The following is a 5,748-nucleotide window of genomic DNA, read 5'->3' as shown; positions in this document are numbered from 1 at the left end:
ATCAAATAAATACAGGTGCCTGTAATGACGCCCAGCTAATTTTTGTATTTTTAGTAGAGACGGGGTTTCACCATGTTGGTCTGGCTGGTCTCAAACTCCTGACCTCAGGTGATCCACCCTTCTCGGCCTCCCAAAGTGCTGGGATTACAGGCATGAGCCACCACACCCGGCCCATTATTATTATTATTATTATTATTATTATTATATATTTTTTTTTTTTCTGGAGATGGAGTCTCGCTGTGTCGCCCAGGCTGGAGTGCTGTGTCACCCAGGCTGGAGTGCAGTGGCCGGATCTCAGCTCACTGCAAGCTCTGCCTCCCGGGTTCACGCCATTCTCCTGCCTCAGCCTCCCGAGTAGCTGGGACTACAGGTGCCCGCCACCTCGCCCGGCTAGTTTGGTTTTTTTTTTTTTTTGTATTTTTTAGTAGAGATGGGGTTTCACCGTGTTAGCCAGGATGGTCTCGATCTCCTGACCTCGTGATCTACCCGTCTCGGCCTCCCAGAGTGCCGGGATTACAGGCTTGAGCCACCGCACCTGGCCTATTATTATTATTATTATTATTATTATTATTATTATTGAGACAGGATCTCACTCTTACCTAGGCTGGAGTGCAGTGGTACAAACACGGCTCACTGCAGCATCCTGGGCTCAAGGGATCCTCCCACCTCAGCCTCCCGGTAGTTGGGAACACAGACACACACCATCACGCCCAGCATTTTTTTTTTTTTTTTTTCTGGTAGAGACATGGCCTCACCATGTTGTCCAGGCTGGCTTGACCTCTGAGTTCAATCTATTCCTCCCAGCTCAGCCTCCCAAAATGTTGAGATTACAGGCATGAGCCACCTCACCTGGCCCTAAATCCATTTTTTCCTCTTTTTTTTTTTTTTTTTTGGTTTTCTTTGTGTGAGATGGAGTCTGGCTCTGTCCTCCAGGCTGGAGTGCAGTGGCGCAATCTCGGCTCACTGCAACCTCCGCCTCCTGGGCTCAGGCGATCCTCCCACCTCAGCAGCTGGTACAGGCAGGTGCCATCACGGCTGGCTAATGTTTGTATTTTTAGTAGAGTCGGGGTTTCACCATGTTGCTGAGGCTGGTCTCAAACTCCTGACCTTAAGTGATCCACCCGCTTTGGCCTCCTAAAGTACTGGTATTACAGGTGTAAGCCACTGCGCCCAGCCCTACTTTCTAAATAAATCTATAATCTATCCACTTTTCATTATCTCTACTTACACCTCTCTACTTCAAGCTGTCAGTCTTCTCCTTCCTACTTCATCTTCATAAGCCACTACAATAACTTAATTAATTCCTCCATATTCACTCTTGTTTTACCTCAGTATATACATGGCCATATGACACACATGTCTTACAACGTACATCTATTTTAGAGAACTTGCCACATTCCCTCACATCATGTTTGGGCCTTTACATATGCCACTTCCTCTGCCTGGAATGTTGTCTCTTCCCTCTTTGCACAGCCAGCATCTAGCCATTCATCAAGCTTCAGTGTAAATGTCATTTCCTTAATAATATCTTCACTAATCATATACAAATCAGAAGTTATATTCTCCCTTACTCTTCCTTCATAGACCAATTGCAATAGTAAATTAAATATTTTATTTACATTATTATTATTATTATTTTAAGGTGGAGTCTCACTGTGTTACCCAGGCTGGAGTGCAGTGGCATGATCTCAGTTCACTGTAACCTCCCACTCCCGGGTTCAAGAGATCCTCCCACCTCAGCCTCCCAAGTAGATGGGACCATAGGTGCGTGCCACCATGACCTGCTAATTTTTGTATTTTTAGTAGAGCCAGGGTTTTACCACTTTGCCCAAGCTGGTCTCAAACTCCTGGGCTTAAGTGATTCTCCTGCCTTGGCCTCCTAAAGTACTGGGATTACAGGCATGAGCCACTACACCCAGTCTCACTATTTTAAAACTCTGGCACAGTGCTTGGCACATGATAAAGGTCTAGTAAATATTTGTAGAAAGAATGCAGTTTTTTTTTTTTTTTTTTTCCGAGATGGAGTTTTGCTCTTGTTGCCCAGGCTGGAGTGCAATGGCTTGATCCTGGCTCACGGCAACCTCCTCCCAGGTTCGAGCAATTCTTCTGCCTCAGGCTCCCACGTAGCTGGGATTACAGGCCTGCACCACCATCCCTGGCTAATTTTTTTGTTTTTAGTAGAGATGGGGTTTCACCATGTTGGCCAGGCTGGTCTTGAACTCCTGACCTCAGGTGATCCTCCTGCCTTGGCCTCCCAAAGTGCTGGGATTACAGGCATGAGCCACCGTACCTGGCCTCACTGTTGTATTTCAAAACTCTGGCATAGTGTTTGGCACATGATAAATGTCTAATAAATATTTGTAGAAAAATGAATAAATAAATATTGGTAGAAAGCATGCAGAATTTTTTTTTTTTTTTTTCCTGAGAGGGAGTTTTACTCTTCTTGCCCAGGCTGGAGTGCAGTGGTGCAATCCCGGCTCACTGCAACCTCCACCTCCCAGGTTCAAGTGATTCTCCTGCCTCACCCTCCCAAGTAGCTGGGATTACAGGCATGTGCCACCATGCCCAGCTAATTTTTGTGATGTTTTCTTTTGTTTTGTTTTGTTTGAGACAGAGTCTGGCTGTGTCGCCCAGGCTGGAGTGCCGTGGCACAATCTTGGCTCACTGCAACCTCCACCTCCCAGGTTCAAGCGATTCTCTTGTCTTAGTCTCCCAAGTAGCTGGGACTACAGGCGCCCACCACCACGCCCAGCTAGTTTTTGTATTTTTAGTAGAGACGAGATTTCACCACATTGACCAGGCTGGTCTCGAACTCTTGACCTCAGGTGGTCAGCCTCCCAAAGTACTGGGATTGCAGACGTGAGCCACCATGCCTGGCAATTTTTGTATTTTTAGCAGAGATGGGATATCACCATGTTGGCCAGGCAGGGAAAGCATGCAGAATTTTTAAATGAATATTTAAGTAGCCAAATAAATGAATGTTTGAATAAAACATCAAAAAGTGGCCAGGCACAGTGGCTCATGCCTGTAATCCCAACACTTTGGGGGGCCAAGGCAGGTGGATCACGAGTTTGAGACCAGGCTGGCCAATATGGTGAAACCCCCATCTCTATTAAAAATACAAAAATTAGCTGGGAGTGGTGGAGTGCACCTGTAGTCCCAGCTGCTCCAGAATGTGAGGCAGGAGAATTGCTTGAACCCCAGAGGCGGAGGTTGCAGTGAGCCGAGATGGTGCCACTGCACTCCAGCCTGGGCAACAGAGCAAGACTCCATCTCAAAAAAATCAAAAATCTTAAAAATATTTATTTATTTTACCTCTGAACTGATTATTGGCCTCCTGCTCCCCAAAAGGTACCCTGCTTCTGCTGGCTTAATGTCTCAGAACTTTGGTGTCGTTGCTCTCATATACCACTTTGCCATCCACTGTCCTGTGGGTGGCGGTCTTCTGGATGGTTTGCATGGAGTTGCTGCTGTTCAGGGCATCGCCAAGATTGAAGTCCTTGCCATCTTCCAGCAGACGGCGGGAGGTGGCAATCTCAGCCTCCAGCTTGACCTTGATGTTCAGCAGGGCCTGGGCCTGGCGCTGTCCCTCTGCCCGGGTCTGTGCCAGCTCTGACTCCAGGTGCAGCAGGATCCCGTTGAGCTGCTCCATCTGCAGGGCATAGCGGGCCTCCACCTCCCTCAGGCTGTTCTCCAAGCTGGCCTTCAGATTTCTCATGGAGTCCAGGTCGATCACCAAGGACTGGACTGTATGTCTCAGTTTCATGAGTGGCATCTCAGCAGCTCCAACCTCAACGGTCTGAGTGGTGACCAATGTGGTGTTCTCCTCAGTCTGCTGAGACCAGTACTTGTCGAGCTCCTCTCGGTTCTTCCAAGCCAGCTCGTCATATTGGGCCTGGATATCTGCTATGATCTTGGCAAGGTGTTGAGATTTGGGGGCATCTACCTCCACGGTCAACCCAGAGCTGGCAATCTGGGCTTGCAGGTCTTTTACTTATTCTTCGTGGTTCTTCTTCATGAAGACCCGGTCCTCCTTGAGAGCCTCGATCTCTGTCTCCGGCTGCAGCGAGTGACATTGGTGTCATCAGTGACCTTGCGAAGCCCATGGATGTAGTTCTCCACAGAATGGTGCATGACCAGCTCTGTCTCATACTTGACTCCAAAGTCATCAGCAGCAAGATGGGCATTGTCAATCTGCAGAACGATGCGGGCATTGTCCACAGTATTTGTGAAGATCTGAGCCCTCTGGTCCTCGATGGTCTTGAAGTAATGGCCTGGGGTCCCTTCTTCTCCAGGTGCTCCCGGATTTTGATCTCCAGCTTCCGGTTCTCGGTCTCCAAGCTCCTCACTCTGTCCAGGTAGGAGGCCAGGCTGTCGTTCAGGCTTTGCATGGCTTCTTTATCGTTCTGGATGCCTCCCCTTCCTGCCAGACCCCCGGCCGTTCCGGCGGCCAGGCCCACAAACCCAATGCCGCGCTAGAAGCTGGTGGAGCGGGGCACGGAGATCCAGGAACCAGAGCCCCCGGCACCTGCATAGATGCTGGCTGAGCTGCTGACTGGCCGAGCGCCATAGCTGGGCACCTGGACAGAGCCCAGGGACCGGTAGTTGGTGGAGAAGGTGGAGCGAATGGTGAAGCTCATTCTGACTGGGGAGGAGTGAGAGGACAGGACTCAGGCTTTGCCAAGGACCATTTATTTATTTTTAAAATTTATTTATATATTGAGATGGAGTCTTGCTCTGTAGCCTAGGCTGGAGTGCAGTGGTGCAATCTCAGCTCACTGCAACCTCCGCCTCCTAGATTCAAGCGATTCTTGTGCCTCAGCCTCCCAAGTAGCTGGGATTACAGATGTGTGCTGCCACACCTGGCTAATTTTTTTGTTTTTAGTAGAGACGAGGTTTCACCATGTTGGCCAGGCTGGTCTCAAACTCTTGACCTCAGGTGATCCTCAGGCATGAGCCACCACGCCCGGCCAAAAATATTTCTATTTTTGATTCACCATTCATTCTTTTGAGACTTGTATTATGTGAACAGTATTAAATATGGGCAAGACTTTATATGTAACCATCTTTATTTCAGTCTTATTTATAAGGACAAAATGTACAGATGATCTAAATATCCAATAAAAAGGAAACATCAGTATATTAAGATGAGGTAAACGGTGCTTTCTTTCCCAAATCTAGCTTATCATCAGAATCTCCCGAGGAACTTTTATAAAAATAGAGATTTATGGGTCTTACTCTTGACCTACTAAGTTAAGATCTCTGGGAGTGGAAATAGATTTCTCTCCCTCTCTCCTTTTTTTTTTTTTTTTGAGACAGAGTCTTACTCCCTCACCCAGGCTGGAGTGCAGTGGCTCGATCTCAGCTCACTGCAACCTCTGCCTCCCAGGTTCAAGTGATTCTTGTGTCTCAGCCTCCCAAGTAGCTGAGATTACAGGTGTGCACCACCACGCCCGGCTAAGTTTTGTATTTGTAGTAGAGATGTGGTTTTGCCAGGTTGGCCAGGTAGTCAAAAGCTCAAAAGATCTGCCTGCCTCAGCCTCCCAAAGTTTTGGGATTACAGGCATGAGCCACCGTGCCAGCCAGATTTTTCTCTTTCATGGTTAGCTGGGCTTTGGAACCACTGGGTTTAGTGGGAAGAATACAGATTCTAAAGTAAGACTGACCTTGCTGCTTATTAGCTCTGTCACTTCAGGCAAATAAGTTTTCAGCCTTCCATGAAGTCATTTTCCTCATCTGTAAAATACT

General features: G+C 47.9%; 1 pseudogene; it reads right to left on the bottom strand.

Annotated features, from left to right (window-relative positions):
- Positions 1–3,370: 3,370 nt before the first annotated feature.
- LOC700110 (keratin, type I cytoskeletal 18 pseudogene) lies at positions 3,371–4,640 on the bottom strand (annotated as a pseudogene).
- Between the last annotated feature and the right edge of the window lie 1,108 nt (positions 4,641–5,748).

Source organism: Macaca mulatta, chromosome 5 (assembly GCF_049350105.2).
Source record: "Macaca mulatta isolate MMU2019108-1 chromosome 5, T2T-MMU8v2.0, whole genome shotgun sequence".
NCBI lineage: Eukaryota > Metazoa > Chordata > Mammalia > Primates > Cercopithecidae > Macaca > Macaca mulatta.
This window is presented reverse-complemented; position numbering and strand designations above follow the sequence as displayed.